The sequence below is a fragment of the Rhinolophus ferrumequinum genome, chromosome 9 (genome assembly GCF_004115265.2).
Source record: "Rhinolophus ferrumequinum isolate MPI-CBG mRhiFer1 chromosome 9, mRhiFer1_v1.p, whole genome shotgun sequence".
Lineage (NCBI taxonomy): Eukaryota > Metazoa > Chordata > Mammalia > Chiroptera > Rhinolophidae > Rhinolophus > Rhinolophus ferrumequinum.
This window is the reverse complement of record NC_046292.1, coordinates 32785348-32805702: the sequence shown is the minus strand read 5'-3', so window position 1 is coordinate 32805702 and position 20355 is coordinate 32785348.

The window sequence follows — 20355 nt, the reverse complement described above, 5'->3', positions numbered from 1 at the left end:
AGAAAAAAATCAAGTAGCATAATACACTGGCCCCAATGCTTCCAGCTTTCCCATGACTGGGGTTAACATCAGCCCAGGAAATTTTTCAAAGGTTAGTAAGATTCCTTATCACATTGCAATGGCAACCCTCCCGGGCTTTTGTGGGAAGAAAAGTACCGAACAGAAAATAGTTCATATACCACACTTTTCTTGGAGCTGCTAGAAGGAGCTGAGCCTTGAGCAACATGGTATACACCAAAACCACCCTGTGGGGTGGGGTATAAAGCCCCCAGCAAGGCCCTAGCAGGGGACCTTGTAGAGGCATCTGTCTGGGGTGGTGTCTGGGGAAAGGGGGTGGTATTTCTATAGCAGTCAGCCTTGAGGCAGCACTTTGTATTGGGACCCTTGTCTGATTATGGGGTTGGTTACTCAGCAAACAACAGGGATATTTACCTAGCATTTCTGGGAAACTACTGCAAACCCAGAAGGAGCAGCTCCAGAGTGAGGCAAATGCCAAGCCCTGCTGGGCAGGAAATGGGGCAATGTCAGCTGGAGATCTTCTTGCTCTGCTGCCTGTCCTTGGATTCAGCTCAATATCTCAGCGCCTGCCTCTCCCCACACCCTCATTTGCCTCCCTCTCCCTGCTTGTCTGCTGTCTACTTGCTTACATCTGCTGTGTGGCCTTTGGCAAATACTATCCCTCTCTAGGTCTCAAACCTCCTTTGCTCTCTTTTAGAGTCTATAATTGGGTACCAAGTGCAGCTTTTAGTAATTTATAGTCCTGGTTTTGTCCAGATCAGTCCTAATTTCAGGTATCTTCAATCTCAGCTTTCAGAGAAAGTGTCAGGCAGCTTCAGGGGAGAATGCAGGGACTAGGGAATAAAAATAATGCTAACATTTGGCATCCCATAATGTCAGTGCCTATGACAGGTGTTTTCAGAAATCTTACATAATGTCCAACAACCACCCGGTGTATATATAAATCATTGCTCCCATTTTATAGATGAAGGAACTGAGGCTCAGGGATGGTAAATAATGTGATTAAGATCATTCAGCTAGGGAGTAACAGAACTGGAATCTCAGCCAGGTCTGTCTTAATCTGAGGGTTGTGGTTTCAGATGAGCATTGTTCCAAGTGGCTTCAGTAGGTAAAATGAAAACCCAAGAATGGAAGAAGTGGTCCATGTGATGAGCCCTGAAAGGAGATGAGTTCCATTTAGGGAAATGTGCAATAGGGGCACAGCTTGTGCTGTGAAACAAGCTGAATGGAGGCTCCTTCTACTGGGAACTCCAGGTATTCGCAGCTCAGTTTGGAACTAGCTGGGCTAGGCTGGGTATGAGGAGGTTGGAGTGAAATGTGGGATGGTGCTGGGCTGGTCTTCGTGGGGTTGGGGGCTGTTCCCACTGTTCCTGGAGATAGTGTGTACTCGTATGTTGCGGAGGGGCTGTGAATGGGAACTTCTTCACTTTCTGGGATGGGCTAGCTCCCGCCCCCCACAGTTGGAGCCGGTTGTCAGGCCTCTGGAGCCTGAGGCAGGGGACTTTCCAGCTGGGAGAGCATCAGTGTTGGCACGAGACTCACTACCTTGAGGTTCCCAGCACCTTTTGGATCGCTAAGCTTCAGCATCCTTGCACAATTGCCTCAGTTGACTGACTCAAAGGAGACGGAAGGATTTCAGATGGACCCCTGACCCCTACCCTGCCCAAGGTTGGGTCACCATAGGAGGCAGGAGCCAGGAAGCCACTGCCTCACAAGGTCAGAGCTGGAGGCAACCCTGGGGGGTCATCTTATCCAGATCCTTCCCAGTAAGCGAGAGGAAGGAGTTTGAAGTCCAGAAAGGGCCCAGGACTTGCCAAAGATCACACAGCAGCCACTGCTGTCCCCACCAAGAACCAGGGACCCCCCTTTGGCACTAAGAACATGGAGTTGAATCAATCCTGATTCTTGTTCTTGAGAGCTTGCAGCTTAACGGAGAAAACAGGCTTGGTAGATACACCAAGAGAGGTGTCAGGGGTAAAAGAGGTTTAGGCTTTGTACACTGAATGCTTAGCGAGGTCAGGGTACAGATCCCTACAAGCTTCATGGAAGATGCACAGGTTGTTTTTAAGCTGGACTTAAAGAAGGGACAACATTTTAGCTGATGCAAAGGGGTAAAAGACTTTGCTGGCTGAGAAACAGCCTGAGCAGCGTCACAGACCTGGCACTGACTGGCTGTGTGGAACCAATGAATTGCCCTGCAAGGCTGGCCCACGGGGTTGGAGTGGAAGTCTAACAGGCAATAGTATAAGTCGGGGCTAGGACTTTAGGTCAGGCCTGTCTGCTCTGTGAGCACATTACTTGGTAGTCACAAAGGTGCAGGCTGCAGGGATATCAGCGCCCCAGAGGCGGCTGGTAAGGGGATCTGAGGAGTCTATGACTGGGAGATTCCAAGCAGTTAGGGGTGGGGGCTGCTGGACTCTCACCAAGCTGCTTCCTTTAATCCAAGACACTCGCATGTTCGCAAAGCCTCTGCCCCACCTCCCTCGACGAGGACCCAAGCCCAGCCTGAGGTGGGGCCCAGCCAAAGGGAGATTACTCCGGGCTAGAGGCTAGCAGGCTTTCCGCCCCAGGTTTCACGGCCAGTGCTCACACCTCCTCCCTTTAGCGTCTTCCTTCCCACTTTCCCATTGCCCCTAAACTGGCCATTGAGGCAGGACGGGATGGGGATATTCTTGGCTTCGGAACTTCGGCGACGGCGAGCCCTCCCTGCGCTGCTGTGATGTAAATCCGCTCCGGATTTATTCTTTCGGTAAAACGCGACGCCCTCGGCGCCAGCATTTGTCTGGAAGTGTCTCCTCCCGCCGTGACCCAAGGGCGCCAGGGCCTAGAACAGGGGAGGGGATGCTTTCCCACCCTAACCGATCCCGCGGCTTCCGCGTTGGGCGGGGTTGGAGGTGGGAGGCCCGGGACTGGGCAGGGCCTGGACTGTAACTAATTACCGCTCCAGGTGCTCGGGGTGGGGAGCAGGAAGCTGTGGACTGGAAGACCCTCCCAAGGGGGAAAATGGGAGCCACCGAGAATCCGACTAGGAGTGAGGAGTGGAGGGCACGTTGGGCAAGCGGGACCCTGATCTTCAGGTCCGGGCCTGGGGCTTTTGGTACAGAAATTGGGAAGTTTAGGGCTTGGGAACGTGGGGCGGAGGACCAGAGGGAATCCCCGGGCCTATGAGGTGTCTCCCCAAACCTGAGCGCGGCGGGGTGCCTTGCCTGGTCTCTGTACAGAACTGGTTTGGGCACTAAGAATGAATCCCACTGATCCCTGTCCTCGTCTCCCAGGGAATCCAAGTTGGAGTTACAGCTCAGAGAGCCTGGGCCAATGGAAGAACATGCGGGAGTAGGGGTGCTAGGTGCATTTCCAAGGGCTCCAGCTTCAGGAAACAACTGCAGGAGTAGTAGTGTGAGCAGTTTATATAAAGTGCTATAACAAGTTAGCATGTATGTATCGTTATGGAGAGATGGCATTTATTGAGTGCCCACTGCATGCCAGACCAAAGGTATTCATCAAATTGACAAAAACAGGAGTGATGTTTGCTTATTTCTTGGTACTTCTATCATCAGAAAAGGACAATACAGCACTTTTTATTTTTTAAAAAGTAAATAGATCTGTTTCAGCACTGCTAAATTTGGCCATGGAAATTTTGTTTTAACTTCTACAAGCCTCAGTTTTCTTATCTGTAAAATAAGAATAATAGAACCTAGGCACAGGGTTTGCTGTGAGGATGAAATGAGTTAAGACATCAAAGGTGACAGGAACAATGTTCACTAAATGGCAGCGATAAGACATCAAAGGTGACAGGAACAATGTTCACTAAATGGCAGCGATGAATGAACCCTTAGCCTAGTTTGGGTGTGTGTGTGTGAGGAAATGGAACAAAAAGTCTTCTGGAAGAGTGGAAATCTGAGTTAAGTCTTAAAATATGAGTAGGAGCTAGTGGAAAAGGGAGGAAGAGAAGAATGTTAATGACAGAGGGAAAAATATGAGCGAAATCAGACAGGTGAGAAACAGGACATTGAATTTGGGGATACTACAAGGCATGAGGCAGGGAGTGGAGAGAAGTGAGAGAAAAGGGAAGGTGGGGTAAGACTGGGGGAAGGTGTAGGGCTGAAAGTTATTGAGGCTGGTTTTCTTTCTGAGAGCTGTCGAGGGGTTTTCAGCAGCAGCAGGAGGAGATAGGCTCCCTGTGGGGCCGGGTGGAGGGAAGGAGACCTGTGAAGAGGAGGACAGTGGCATGAACTGTGGCGGCAGCCCTGGGATGGCAGGCAAATGGATGGATTTGAGAGACAGAAATGACAGGACTTAGTGATGGATTGAATGAGAGACAGAAGTGAGAGGGAGGTGTGTGGACTGTATCCTGACTTCCAATTTTGGTCCCCGGGTGGTGCTATTCTCTGAGACAGTAACACATTTGAGGGGAAGCTGAGTTCAGTTTTGGACATGCCTATGACCACACCCCTGGACAGACTGTCAATAACTGGGGTCCTGTTGTACCACCTGGCAATTACTCTGTCCAGAAGATGGGAGAGGTATCATTAGGCACTGCTAGCTGTCTGTTGCCTGGCTGTGGCTGGCGGGAGGTGTGGGTGGGGAGGTGAGGGTGGGGGCTGCCACCGCTGGGCAGGGCCTCGTGAGTCTTCTTTTGTGGTCTGGCCACCAGGTGTTTTTTTGGGGCACAATCATGTTATAGGAGCACCAGCATTGGGTTGTCAGATTGTTCCCAAAGAGAGTTCTGGGAGGGGGGCAGTACTCTGTGCTGCTGAGATTTCTGTCTCCATTTTACAGTTGAAGAAACTGAGGCTCAGGAATTGAGGGGCAGAGCTGGGAAGTGACCAAAGGTCTATGTGATGTCTTCTCATAGTACCAGCTGCCACATCATCATAGGTGACTGATCTCAGAGGGGCAAGGAAAAACACCAGGGTCATGGTTCCTTGGGGGAGAAATGCAATCTGGAGGAATAGTGGGATCAGGGAAGGAGGCAGAGAAAGCTTCCTGGAGGTGGTGCCATTTGTGTTATTATAGAAGCATTATCTTGTTTTCTGCATTCCAGCCAGCAATCATTGGCCATCAGCCATTACCTGTATAGTGAGGGAGACCTTGTCATTTGAGGGGGCTCTAGGTAGAATGCGTCCACAAAACCCAAAAACTGGCAGGCTGAAATTCTTGCAGGCATTTCAGGCCTGAAATGAGGGCACTTCTACCTCAGTCTCTGGCATTCGTCAGCTTGAGCATCCCTTTGGCACTGGTTCTTCACGGGCAGCTGGAAGCTCAGTGCCTATTCATCTTCATATCAGGGTTCAACACAAGTTTATGTTCTGTTCCCAGGTTTTGTTTTACTTAAAAAAAAAAAGAGGCATCATGTGATGAAGTGATGGATTCTTTATAAGGGAGGACTGGCAATTACAAGAAAAACTGATCTTTCTGTGGATGATTGGGGAAAAGTTGCAAGTCACAGAAAATGTTACTAACCTTTTATCTGTCACCAAGTGTTTTTCCCCAGGTGTCCAAATAGCTGAGGCAGACTGACATGGTAAGGCAATGGCCAAATTCTTGGGAGCTGAGAAAGGGTAACTTTCAAAAATATGTTCAATATTTGCTTGTTGTGGAAAATACAAGCAAGTAAAAAATATATGTATGTATAGCATGCATTAAGAGATAAACACTCTAACATTTTATATATTTCCTTTTTTCTGGGCATAGGTGGTTTTCTTTTACATGGTTAGTATACTGCATAGAGAATTTTGTATTTTACTTTCTAATTCAACTAAGTTATAAGAACTATCCCATATCATTTAAAACTCTTTATAATTTTTTTAATGACTGCATGATCTTTACTATATGGAGTTACTATATTTTATTTTACCAAACCCTTATCCTTAGAAATATAGATTCATTCTTTTTTTTATTACTATTATAAAAATGCGATAAAAATCTTCGTGCATATATATTTTGGATTATTTTTTCACAAATTTTTCTGGAAGTGGAATTACTGGGTCAGAGGATCAAAATATTTTTAAGGATCTTGATATGTATTGCCAAAATGCTTTCCAGAAAGGTTGTGCGAATTACAATCCGTAACCCTGATAGAAATGTGCCTGGTATTGTGGTGTAGCACTGAATATTAACATTAAACTTCTGTTGCTAATTTGATAAGTAAAAAATGGAATCTCATTTTTTTTGGTACTGAGTAGTTTCTGGGAGGCCAGGGTGGCGTGGGTCTACTATGTCAATGATTTGGTCCAATCTAACCAAATTCCTTTACTGATCAGACTGTCTCCTTCACTAAATTGGTGGGATTTGGCAAGTGTTGTGGACCTCTACTGTTTTTACCTGCCTGGAATTCTCTCTGCTTTTTGGTTACAGTCTCCCAATTTTCCTATGAAGAATACCCCTCCTCCATTTTGGTCCACATGCAATTGAAAAAGTCCTATGGTTTTGCATGGTGTTCAGAAAAGATAAATGTGTCTGAATTGTTCATAGGTTCTGAAGGTTGAAGGATCTGTACCATTTTCTTCATTCATGTTTTATACACAAATCTCCATGTATTTTGATAAGATATCAATCCAGCCTCTACTTGCATAATTCCAAGGGTGGGGCATTCATTCACTACCTTAAGAGGTAATCTGGCTCATCCTTGAAGAGACAACACTGAAGGAATTTTTTTTTTCCTCATGAACTGGGAGAAACAAACTACCGCTCATGCTTGAAAATAAGACAAAGGATGAGAAGAATCTAATCTGACGACCCAAGTATTTTGGCCAAATCCTTGGCTATACAGAGGGAAAGATTGAAGAGAGCTGAGTTTAGGGGCAGGACAGGGCTAAATGGCTTGAAGAAGATAATGAGTGGTGTTTATATATATATATATATATATATATATATATATATATTTTTTTTTTTTTTTTTTTTTTTTTTTTTTTTTTAAGATTTTTTTCCTTTTCTTTTTATTGGGGAAGGGGAACAAGACTTTATTGGGGAACAGTGTGTACTTCCAGGACTTTTTTCCAAGTCAAGTTGTTGTCCTTTCAGTCTTAGTTGTGGAGGGCGCAGCTCAGCTCCAGGTCCAGTTGCTATTGCTAGTTGCAGGGGGCGGAGCCCACCATCCCTTGCGGGACTCGAGGAATTGAACTGGCAGCCTTGTGGTTGAGAGTCCACTGGCCCATGTGGGAATTGAACCGGCAGCCTTCGGAGTTAGGAGCATGGAGCTCTAACCGCCTGAGCCTCTGGGCTGGCCCGATAATGGGTGTTTTGTTTGTTTTTGCTTTTGAGAATTTGGGGGCCAGGAAGAGAGGGCAGGAGAGAAAGAAGGAGAGGAAGGAAAATCAAATAATATGACATATAGCAGAAAGACCTTTAGGAACAAGAATGTCTAATACTAAATTTGTGAGGTTTTCTGTGGTTACACTATGTCCCCTCTGTCCCATGAATCTTCAGTAAAGGTTGGTAACGAAGCCTTCTGGTAAGTGATTATTTTTGGTGTGTATATGGTAGTTATAGACAAGATTGAGGACTGGATGCAGGACAGGAAGAAACACATGTGAGATGTGAGGCAGCCCATAAGCTAAATTCAGGTAGTGGAAGCAGGAATTCAGAGACAGAGTGATTAGGACAATCTAATTGCCCTGAGCATTTTTAATAATCTTTGAGAATATTTTTGGGAATCTTTGGAATGGGGGTTTTACCAATCTTATCTGGTTCTTAAGAGGCAGAGAGAATCCTCACTAATAATTGGATTGGATTCATATTAAGATGAAAGCAGCCTCCCTAAAGTTTGCTCATGATCAAATGTTTGACTTTGGGGGCCATTCCCTTTGCACTACATAGCTATAACTTTGTCATCTGGCTTTGTGGTCAGAACTAGGTTTGAATCTGGGATTTACCCCTGACCAGCGCTGTGATCATGGAATTTATAATCTAGTGGGAGAATATTGAAAATATACACATAAAATATGTAGTATGACAGGTAAGTGCTATGGAGATAAAGCAGGTAAGAGGGAGATAGAGTGCCATGGGGGTTATTTGCCATTTTTTATGGGGTGGACAGAGGAGGCCTTATTGGTAGAGACCTTATATTTGAACAGAGACCTACAAAAAGGAGGAAGCCAGCCCTGCCTATGCTTGGGGGAAGAATGTTTCAGGCAGAGGGTAGAGCAAGCATAAAGGCTCTGAGGTAGGTATATGTAGGATGTGTTCAAAGACCAACAAGGAGGCTAGTGGCTGTAACAATGAATTTGCTCTCTTTGAGCCTCAGTTTCTCAATTAAAAAATGTTGATGATAATAGTATCTGTATCATAGAGTAGATGAGATGAGTGATTGTGATAATCCTTAGGATAATGCTCAGACCTTGTAAGCTATTGTTTCTTAGACAACAGCTGTCTTTGACCTTGTCAACCATTCTTTTTGGATAATGATTTGTGGTCCTCCCTCCATCCTACTTCTTTTACTCTGATTTATGCTCTTGTTAGCCTATAATCTACAGTTTGTTTATCAGTCAGTAATGGTTACCAGTATCTACTATATGCTTCACTAGGTTATAGGACTTTCTTAAGATGCCTACTATCCCATGGTGGGAGAGTACAAATAGTCACCATATAAAGCAAAGCACAACCAAGAGAATAATTAACAAAGTGCTCTGGGAGTTCAGAGGTGAATTCATGAAAGGCTTCCTGGAGAACATTTAGGTTGACCTTTAAGGAAAGGCTTTTTATGTTTGGAGATTAGGTGGAGAGGGCAATCCAGGAGGAAGGAAAAGGTTTGAGCATGGGGACAGAAACTGGCATGCCCAAGTCCCAGGTGGGGAAGGGGAAATGGCCTGGTATGGTACAAGCACAGTGTGTTGGAAGGTGAGGAGCGGGGATAAGATTTTGGAGGGACTTGATTGCCAGGTTAGGGAGTTTGGACTTATTCTGTAAATGATAGAGAGCCATCAAACATTTTTTAGGCAGGGATTGATATGGTCACAATTGTATTTTCAAGTGATCTATCTTGCTGAAGAGGAGGAGACTTTAGAGTCAGCAGGGACACAACGGTTGGGGGTGGTACTCAACAAAGAGGCTGTAACAGCTGCCCTGGTGAGTCCTGAGGAGGCCTTAAGAAAGGAGATGGGGAGGAAAGATGATAGAGATGCAAGGAAAAATAAGATGCTCTAATTGCTCTCTAAGGATCATGAGGGAACATATAGGGATTGCCCAAATATGGTTACAATAAAATTGTGCTGTTAATTCTTCTGAAATTTGGCTATTGAAGTCAGTTATTTTCAGTCTCCCACTCAACAGAAATACCTTTCAGAAAGGGGAGATGGACAGGAGTAACATGTGTCTGCCCTGGGCACCTTCCTGTTTTGGCATCTGATAACTGCACAAAACGTCAGCAGCTTTGGGCATTCTAGCCATTGCTCTGTCTTTCAGGGATCAGCTTTCTGAACAGGGATTTCTCATGGCTCCCAGAGCGGCTAGAATTGAGAGATGGAGAATTGAGTTTTGGCCCTGGGAATGTCAGGTTTAAAGCTCTGTAAACAGAGCAAATAATGCTAGGATTGCCACATAATCTTTTAACCCCCCCCTTTTTTTTAACTTTCTAAATGGTCTATCTAGTTGAACAAAGAAATCAAAATCATCTAAAATTTGATAATTTGGGGGAATCCTACATCTTCCATGCTGCTAATTCCTTTAAAAAAGAAAAGTCAATCCAGATCCTGGGCTTCAGGATTTATGATACTCGTAGGCTGAATCCATAGCATCAACATCAGGAGGCTGTGGGGAGAGGGTGTCTGAACTTCAACATGACCACTCAGTCACTTCCAGTGGGGCTTTCCCATTGACAAACAGCAAGGAGTCCTGTGGACTGACTTTGGGGTGGAAGGACTTGGGGGGAGGGGGCTCAGAAGATGATTATCATAATAGGCCAGCTGAGCATTTTTCAGCTTCAAGCATTTTTACCCACATTAGCTAATTAACTGACAGTTTGTCCAAGTGGAGATGAGGGATGGTAAGAGACAGGGAGCTCATGCCTGATCACGCTTCCAGGGTCTGGAGGGGACTGTTAACGTGACTGCAGTACTAGGGCCAGAGTGTTTGAGTGTTTGGATAGGGGCTAATGGGCAGGAGCTAATTGACAGGCTCTTGTGCTCGTGTGCATGATGGTCAGCTGGTTTGTCCCAGACAGTGTGATAAATGCCCTGCTCAGTCCAGGGGCAGTCACGGTCACAGAGACCCAGTCAGACTCAGTTACTGATCTGATGACAAGTGCACAGAGTATTAGCTGCTTTGCCACAGCTGTCTTCTCTGGAAAACTGTCTCTGTGTCCACGAGACTAAATGAGATTCTTCACGGTCAGAGATGTCGAATGTGATTTTTCTTTTAAACAGGAAATTTTCAAATCAGAACCCAGCCAACAATGAATTCCTATTATTTATTTTATATCATTTTGAATTCCTGTTATTATTATGTATTTATTTTCTATAAGAAAAACCAGAAAGAACATGCACATTTATGGAAATGAGTGTGTTAGCACAGCACATAGTAACTCAGTGGAGGCATCTGGAACTTCACATTTTAAAATTCACTTTTAAAATTTTACATAAGCAAATTTATTATTTTTTGTGTGCATTTCTATGGGTTCAGATCAAGGGTCAGCAAACTTAACTGTAAAGAGCTAGATAGTAAATGTTGTAGACTTTTGGAGATGTAGTCTGTCATAGATACTCAACTTCGCCTTTGGAGAACCAGAACATCCACAGATAGTACATAAATGAATGCGCATGACTTATTGATGGATATTGAAATTCAAATTTATATAATTTTCATGCAACAGTCTTCTTTTGATTCCCCCCCAATCATTTAAAAATCTAAAAACCATTGTTAGCTTGTGGGCTGTATGAACACAGGAGGCGGGCTGAATTTGGTCCTTGGACTGTGGTTTTCTGACCTCGGGTTTACACGAGAGTTTCTCAATCTTGGCACTGTTGACATTTGGACCAGATAATTCTTTGCTATGGATGCTGTCCTGTTGCATTGTAGAATGTTTAGCAGCATCCTTGGCCTCTACCAATAGATGCCAATAGCATCACCTCTCTCTTTGAGTTGTGACAAGTAAAAATGTCTCTAGACATTGCCAAATGTCCCCCTAGGGAGCAGAATCACCCCCCCAGTTGAGAACCACTAGTTTAGACAATTGTGTATAATCATTAAATCACTACCAAAATCAAGATACAGAACAGGTCTATTATCCAAAAAACAGAACAAAACAAAACAAAAACTCCCTCATACTACCTCTTTGTAGTCAATACCTCCCTCCATCCCAACCCTGGCAGTCAGTTTTCTGTTTCTACAATTTTGTCTTTTCTAAAGTAACGTAAATGGAATCATACAGCATGTAGTCTTTTGAGTTTGGCTTCTTTCACTTAGCCTAATGAATTTGAGATTCATTCATATTGTTGAATGTATCAGCAATTCATTCTTTTTTATTGCTGAGTATTTGATGATATGGATATACCCCACAGTTTATCCATTCCCCAGTTAAAAGATATTTGTGTTGTTTCCATGTTTTTGTGATTATTGATGAAGCTGCTTTGAACATTTGTGTGCAGGTTTTTGTTTGAACAAACATCTTCGTTTTTCTTGGGTAGTAAATACCTAGCAGTGGAATTTATGGATCATATGGTAATTGTATGTTTAATTTTATAATAAACTGCCAAACTGTTTTTCAAAATTGCTGTACCATTTTAAATTCCTACAAGCCATGAATTAGAGTTCCATTTGCTACACTTTTTCACCACCACTTTGTATTGTTAAGGTTTATTTTTTAGCCATTCTAATAAACATGTAGTGGTGTCTCACTGTGGTTTTAATTTGCATTTTTCTAATGATTAAATGGTGTTGAGCATCTTTTTATGTGCTATCTGTATCTCTTGTTTAGTGAAGTGTTCATATCTTTTGCCCATTTTTTTTAAAGATTTTATTGGGGAAGGGGAACAGGACTTTTTATTGGGGAACAGTGTGTACTTCCAGGACTTTTTTTCCAAGTCAAATTGTTGTCCTTTCAATCTTAGTTGTGGAGGGCGCTGTTCAGCTTCAAGTTGTTGTCCTTCCAGGCTTAGTTGTGGAGGGCGCAGCTCAGCTCCAGGTCCAGTTGACGTTGCTAGTTGCAGGGGGCGCTGCCCACCATCCCTTGCGGGAGTCGAGGAATCAAACTGGCAACCTTGTGGTTGAGAGGATGTGCTCCAACCAACTGAGCCATCTGGGAGCTCAGATGCAGCTCAGCTCAAGGTGCCGTGTTCAATGTTAGTTGCAGGGTGCAGAGCCCACCATCCCTTGAGGGACTTGAGGAGTTGAACCGGCAACCTTGTGGTTGAGAGCCCACTGGCCCATGTGGGAATCGAACCGGCAGCCTTCAGAGTTAGGTGCACGGAGCTCCAACCACCTGAGCCACCCTGCCGGCCGTCTTTTGCCCATTTTTAATGAGGTGTTTTGTTTTCTTATTACTACATTCTTTATGTATTCTGAATGCAAGTTCTTTGTTGTATATGTGTTTGCAAATATTTTCTCACAGTCCATAGCTTTTCTTTTATTCTCTTAACAGTAGAACTGTTTCTCTTTCACAAGCAGAAGTTTTTAATTTTGAAGAAGTCCAGCTTATCAATTTTTTTTTTCATGGATTGTGCTTTTATGTCATATCTAAGAAATCTTTGCCTAACCCAAGGTCACAAAGATTTTCTTCTATGTTTTCTTCTATAAGTTTTATAGTTTTAAATTATTATTATTATTGTTATTATTATTTTTACGTTGGGGAATATTGGGGAACAGTGTGTTTTTCTAGGACCCATCACCTCCAAGTCAAGTCATTTATTGTTTTTTTTTTTAATTTTTGTTGGGGAATATTGGGGAACAGTGTGTTTCTCCAGGGTCCATAAGCTCCAAGTCGTTGTCCTTCCACCTAGTTGTGGAAGCTCAGCTCCAAGCTCAGTGGACTTGAAGCTCAGCTCCAAGTCCAGTCGCTGGTTTCAATCTTTAGTTGCAGGGGGCGCAGCCCACCATCCCATGCGGGAATTGAACCGGCAGCCTTGTTCTTGAGAGCTCGTGCTGTAACCAACTGAGCCATCCGGCTGCCCCTCTGGAAACTCAGTGGCAGCTCGTTGCCTTCAATCTAGTTGTGGAGGGTGCAGCTCAGCTCCAAGTCAAGTCATTGTTTTCAATCTAGTTGCGGAGGGTACATGCAGCTCACTGGCCCATGTGGGAATCGAACCGGTGACCTTGGTGTTATGAGCACTGTGCTCTAACCAACTGAGCCAACCAGCCGCCCCTATAGATTTAAATTTTGTATTTAAGTCTATGATCCATTTAGAACTAATTTTTGTATAAGGTATGAGTTATGTGTTGGGGTTCATTTTATTTTCATATGGACATATAGTTGTTTAGGCACCATTTGTTGAAAACACTATCCTTTCTCCACTGAATTGCCTCTGCACTTTTGTCAAAAATCAATTGAGCATATATGTGAGATTTATGTCTGGGATCTCTATTCTGTTCCACTGATCTATGCTAATACTACACTGTCTAATCTCACATTTTAAATAAAATTTCTAAAATTGAATTCTCTTGGAATAATTATGTGTCTGATCAGTGTTCTGGCATGCTGAACACATTCAAGATTGTAAAATATTTAAAACCCCAAACTTATGTATTGGTGAAAATCTTGGATCAAGGTTGGAAGATGGCAGAGTTGATGACTCAGCGAGTGTGAGGGTGCTGGAAGAACACTGAAACACTTGTGGCTTTGGGCAAATCCTATCGTTCTCTAAGTCATAATTAAATAGAACAAAGGAATTAAACTAAGTGTATTCAATAAACATTTGTGGAGCACTGTTCTGGGTATTGGGTTATACAGAAATATAAATCATATTTCAGACTTTATAAAATTTACTTTTTAGCTGGAGATATAATCAATAAACAAAAAAGTAAGTGTAATTATTTCAAATTGTGTTAAGTGCTAATTATAAATTAAAATAGGGTACTGGAAGAAAAGTAGATGTGGAGGGGGCTACTTTGACTAGCATCCTCATGGAAGGCCACTTTGAGGTGACATTTGTACTGAGACCTGAATGAAGGGAAGAAGGCAGTTATAGTGAAGATCTGGGATAAAGAACATTCTAGGTAGAAAGATAGCAGGCATAAAGGCCCTGAGGCCTATCTGATCCTGACAGATGAAAAGCCGAAGTTGTTGCGAATCAATGAGTGTGTGTAGCTTAGGGGTAAGAAGATGAGGTGACAGGTCTATGGAGGACATTTATAATCAAGCCTCCATTATACCTCCTCCTCACTCCCACATGTTTTACCCTTCACACTCTACTTTCGAGGCATTGTTAACTTTACTGTTCTCCAAACAAGCTGTTCTTTTTTTGGGTTTTACATAGTTTGTTCTCTCAAGCCATAATGTGTGGCTGTAACCATTCTCACCTTCCTTTGAGTAATAGAATTTCCCTGAGTTTTAGGGGGCATATGGACAGAGCCACCTACCCTACCTTGACTACCTGCCTACCTCTGGACTGTTACATGACAGAATAAACTTCTGTCTTGTTTGACACACTGTATTTTGAGTTATAGCAGCTTAGTCTCTACTGTCACTTTTTCTCATCTGCTTGGTGAAGTCTTACTTACCCTTCAAGACCAAGCATTAAGTATTGCTTTTTCCATCCTCTCCAGGGAAAGTTAATTATTTCTTCCTCCATAGCCTCATACTACTTTGCATGTACAGCTATCATAGTATTCCACTCAGTCATGGAGCATTGACTAGGAGCCTAATATAAGTGATGCACTATGGTAAATAAGGAGTTTGTGGCCTGGAGAGAAAAACAGACACGTGATGAAGTAATTATGAAGCAGTGGTAGTACTTCTCTGTGAGAAGTGAGTTGTCGGGGAGCACAGATATTCCTCATTCTTCTTTCCTCCTCGATTCCCATATTCAATTCTAACAACATGTCAAGGAACAAATAAAGCTGTATAACACAGATCTTGGGAAAATAACACAATGGGAAGGAGAGAAGGAGGAAAGCAGGTAGCATCAGGACAGCAGTTGTTAAGTTACACCAGCCTCAAATGAGCAGATTTCAGTCCCACCAACAGAGATGGGAACAGCCAGCACAAATGCATTGTCTCTCCTGTAGATTGGAATGGGTTGCTTCCTGTGGTCATTATAGGAGAGGCAGTAAGCTCTTGGGAGTCATCTGCCACAGAAGCTGAAAAAGTAGTAGGGTGGCAAGATGATGAGCCTTGGAAGAACTTATTCTTGAGGACTTGAGGCCCTGGAGAGACTCTCAGAATTAGCTGAAAGACATTTTGAGGTGGGGTTAATTCCTGTAAGTAGGGAAGAGCTATCATGGGAGCTCATGATAGAATAACTTGGGTATAAAAAGGTTGTTAAATAATCTCATTTGGTACAGGCAAATGAGGCGGAAGACGTGTGGGTTATATTTTGAGGGTTCCATCTGGGAATTTTATGAATCTTACTGAAGTTTATATCTGAAGTTTGTACCATGGACTCATCACTCCTACTAGAAAGGAAGGCAGTCAAAATGTTTAGGACAATGACCAAGATAACATTAGAAAATTTATGCATAGAGGTAGATGGAGACTTCTAGAATCCTCTATGAATTGTGGGATTTAAAAGAACTGTGCAGGGCCGGCCTGGTGGCTCAGGTGGTTAGAGCTCCATGCTCCTAATTCTGAAGGCTGCCGGTTCAATTCCTACATGGACCAGTGGGCTCTCAACCACAAGGTTGCCAGTTCAATTCCTCGACTCCCGCAAGGGATGGTGGGCAGCGCCCCCTGCAACTAGCAACGGCACCCACAGCTGGACCTGGAGCTGAGCTGCGCCCTCCACAACTAAGATTGAAAGGACAACAACTTGACTTGGAAAAAAGTCCTGGAAGTACACACTGTTCTCCAATAAAGTCCTGTTCCCCTTCCCCAATAAAATCTTTCGGGGGAAAAAAAAAAACAAAAAACTATTGCTATCTAAAAAATGTTAGTTTGTAACTACACTTAATTTGTATTTTTTTTTAAAAAAAGAACTGTGCTAACCTGAAATTGAAGAAACTGTGTAAACTTCTATTAGGTCCCTGAGCATATAAAGAAGACCCAATGAAGTCTTCAGGGGTGGAGAGAACACAGCCTTATTCAAGTTTTCTAACTTGAATTAGTCTGCAGTCCTAGGGAGATACCAGGGAACGGAATTTCAGTGTTGGAAAAGGTTAGAAATTTTTCTATAGGAAAATAGTCCCAACTTCCGCCAGAATCATTGGCCTAGTTACTGGGATAAGTGAAAAAGAAAGACCATTCAGTTAATTTAGAGATTTATGAAGATCCAAATTGAGGGTATTTGGGGGGGAAGGCCACCCCTGGCATGAGGAAAGTGTGTTTTTCATTGGGCACACTACTGAGATGTTGTGAGTGGTTAGTACCAGATATGGAGAAGTAATAGCAGAAGCTCTGAGTCTAACAAAGAGTTTTCAAGGCTACCAATGCCTCAGTGTCAGTTGGCTGAGTGTTGAATGCTCTAAGTTAGCAGTTAGGAGGGTTTTTAACCATAGAGTTGTTCAGATTTTTTTCCTCTGCTATATTAGAAGATGTGAGAAAAGATGCCTACTTTTGAATTGGGGCTGGCGATGCTCTTATAGAAGGCAAAGGAAACAGGGGCCAAAGATCCAAACAGTATGAATTAGGTCCCCCATATAACAGGCAAGTACTAGGGCTGTCTTATGGTAAGGTTTGGGGAAAATTCCAGCTTCTGGACCGAGAGTAGTCTTTTAGATTCTTCCAATTGTTGAAACTAACATGGGAAAGGAAGGTGGAGAGGTAGCTCAAGTCATGGGTGAAGGAAACTCGGTCAATTGAGGTGATTGTGGATACCCAGACTCCAATGACTGCTATACATGAGGATTTCATGGGAAAGATTCAAGTCCTAATGTGGCTCTAAAAGTTTGGGCAAAGAGGTATGAGGGTGGATACTTCCGAACCCCTTAAAGGCAGAACACTGGAGGAAGTTTGGGGTGAGGAGGCTTATGGCCAAGAAGAAATCCCAGGCATAGCATTCCTAAGGTTGAAGAGCATCAGGGAAAGAGGGAGTGAAGATGGGCCTGGAATTTGAGCTGCTTTCAAGCCTCGCAAGAGGAGGCCCCATCCAGGCAAAGATCCCGTCTTCATCTTATGGAAGGAGAATCTCAGAAAGAGGGGCAGCCAAGAAAAGCACCAAGTCCTAAGCACTGCCTGATAGTGAATTTGCAAGTAGCAAGCACTCAAACCACACCTCTCCCCCCATGACAAAAAGTAGAATGGGTCCGATGTGGTTTTAGTACTGATTGTGAGGCTCGAGTTTTCTGTAGGACTTGTGGAGATGGGGGGAAATGTGAAAAATCTGTGGTCATATATTGAAATCTGACTGTGTCAGGAGAAGTAGGTACGTAAGAGGGGATCAAGTCTAGACTCTTTAAAGTGTTTATAGGAAGCATGCAGGGACAGAGCATTTGGATTTTTCTACACTCATCCAGGTGTGGAAGCCACAGAAAATCAAGGCAACACCAAAAATCAAGGAAGAACCAAAAATTCCCATCCTCTCTGCTTCCACTCTGGGTCTTCTACCTTAAAGCTCTATCCAAAATTCAAAGGGTGGAATGAAAATTTGTCATGCAAGGACCAAATCAGGGATAGTTTTTTTCTTCCCAAGAATGGAGAGTAAGTGATGGGGTCCTAGGGAAAACAGCATAAGTTTGAAATTGGAAACGCAGACCCTTTAGAAAATTGTGCAGGAAGTCAGTATTGTTTGAGATGGACGATTTTTTTTTTTTTTTAGATCACCTTAAAGACCTATTGAATGACTGCATCATCTCTGGATTCCATATCCCATAGATTCTTTTTGTGTTAGTGAAAAAAAAATCAGGTAGGACCTGAGTTTTGTGGATTTCCTGCCTCTGAATAGACAGTCCAAAATAGTCCAGCGCACTGTGTTCCTTATACAGGATGGCTTAGCTACTTCCTATGGAGTTAGTTGTTTCCAGCATTGGATGTCAGAGCAGGTATTATAAAACCCCTACGACTGCAGGTATTATAAAATCCCTACGACTTCCTATGGAGTTAGTTGTTTCTAGCATTGGATGTCGGAGCAGGTATTATAAAATCCCTATGACTGCAGAGGACATAAACAGGGTAGATTTTTATCTGTCTTGTGTAGGATACCAATATCAAAAGATGGGGGTTTCAGGAACCCCTGTTACTACCAGAGGTTACTAGAGAAAGTAATTGGTCATTTGACTTTATCTGGAAGTGTTTACTTAGTTATTTATATATAAATATATATAAATTCTCTAAAACCTTGGAAAAGCATGAACAATAGCTCTTTAAGGGTAGTAAACGTGTTTTTTGTCTGCCCAGATTTTCTTTGAGAGACTGTCTCTCCCCAATTCTCAATCTATATCCCTTGGGTACAGCTGACCCCATATTCTGCTTCCAAGGGTGCCACATGAGCTAGGCCTATCCAATTAGAACATTCCATCTAACTGGACTCAGTGATTAGTTCAGGGGTGAACATGTGACCTAAGATAGGCCAATGGGACTCAACTCCTAGAATTTTTCTGCAATGATATGGAGAAACGTACACTCTTCTAGATAGAATTCCAAGTGGATGGAATGTAGGTCTAGAATTCCTGGAGGTTATGCTTGTCACCACCTGGAGAAACATCAGAGGGAAGAACTGAGAATGAATCTGGTTCCTGCTAACATTAAGTACCTCTGTACTTAGCTGTGTGTCTAGTGAGACTATCTCTTTATTTGACTTAAGCTTGTTTTCTGTCACAACTAAAAAAGTCATGCTAATACAATAGTGACACTAGACCATAGGGAAGACTTTACAACTTGAGTAATTTTGCTTGATCTCCTTAAAAGGTGATGACATCTAATATCACACAGGGGGTAAGCATGGGTCATGAGAAGGTCTCCATTATTAAGAACTAATCCCACCCCATCAATTAAGGAAAACTAGAAACATTCATAATGTTTATGTTTGTGAAAAATTCTTCCAGGATTGCAAGTCTTTTGTGCTCTAACTTGGAATGATCAGGACAGACCTAGAGCACCAATTCAGAAGTCAGCTTAAAATCCAGGAAGAAGTCAATTCCCTCACTCCTTGACCTCTTTTGGGAATTCAGGGCCTTGGAAACCTTGGTGATCTATTCTTTAGTTCAGCCTTGTCCTAGCATCAGAGTAGGTATTATGTTAGAAAAATGAAGAAGAGAGAAAGTCTATAGTTTTTGTTATCTCAAGTCTATCTGATGGTGAGGTGCAACACTATTAAAGAAACAGAGTTCCTGGATCAAAAGTGGGAAATCACAGGTAGGTTCTAGAGAGAGCAGATATGTCAGTCAAGTGCTAGACTACACCTTACTTGCTCATGTGTTTTCCAGTGCGAGGCTGGTTGTTTCTGGTGACTGGCAGCTATAGGTCTGTGAGCATACTAATGGTTTCTCTTCACTAGCTATACTCACAGGCCACTGAGAGTCAGGCTCTGAGACAGGTCTAGCAAGAAGCATTGGATACGATGCTCGTGGTGGCATTTGACTGTGTGGTCCAGGGCAGACTGTTACTACCCTAACTGTGAAGGTAGAATTGGAGAGAGAGTGATGAGCAGGACCCAAACAAAGTGTTAAGTGTGTGGGTTGTCCCCTAAGAAAACATTCACAGTTTCCCAAGGGAGAGGACCAGTTTCCTCAAAGGGAAAGGGCTTCAAGACCTGATTAATGGGGTCATATAGAACATTTGACATTTTTGGCTGCCTAGCATCTGAACACCCTTCCCATTTTGGAGGACTCCCAAATCAGATGGGAGGCAGGAACCATAAACTCTAATATGATGTTGAGTATGGTGCCAGGAGATGCAGAAATGAAATAAAATGCTATTGTAGGATTTGGGGCTACCCATTAAAGTCAAAATAGCTAAATAGAGGTATAATGTATAGCCTGAAAGTGAGAGAGGAAAGTCACAGTGATTGACCAAAATAATTTACCACTGAAGGGGGAACCTATGGAAAAAAAAAAAAGCTGCCTCCCTGCTTCTGGCCCACTTGGTGAGCATTAGCGTTCATGGGGAAGTCCTCTCCCAGGCAGTAGTACAGGCCCCTTGGGGAACAGAGAGAGAAAATTGGACAGTGGTTCAGAGGGTAAAGGCAGCAGCCTTAGTTAGGATTTTTGGGTTGCAAGTAACAGAATCTAGTTGGAGCCTGTTTAAATAAATAAGAAATTCATATAAGCAGCTCCCATTAGACCTGGGAAAGAGGGGCCCAGAATAGGGCCTAAAGG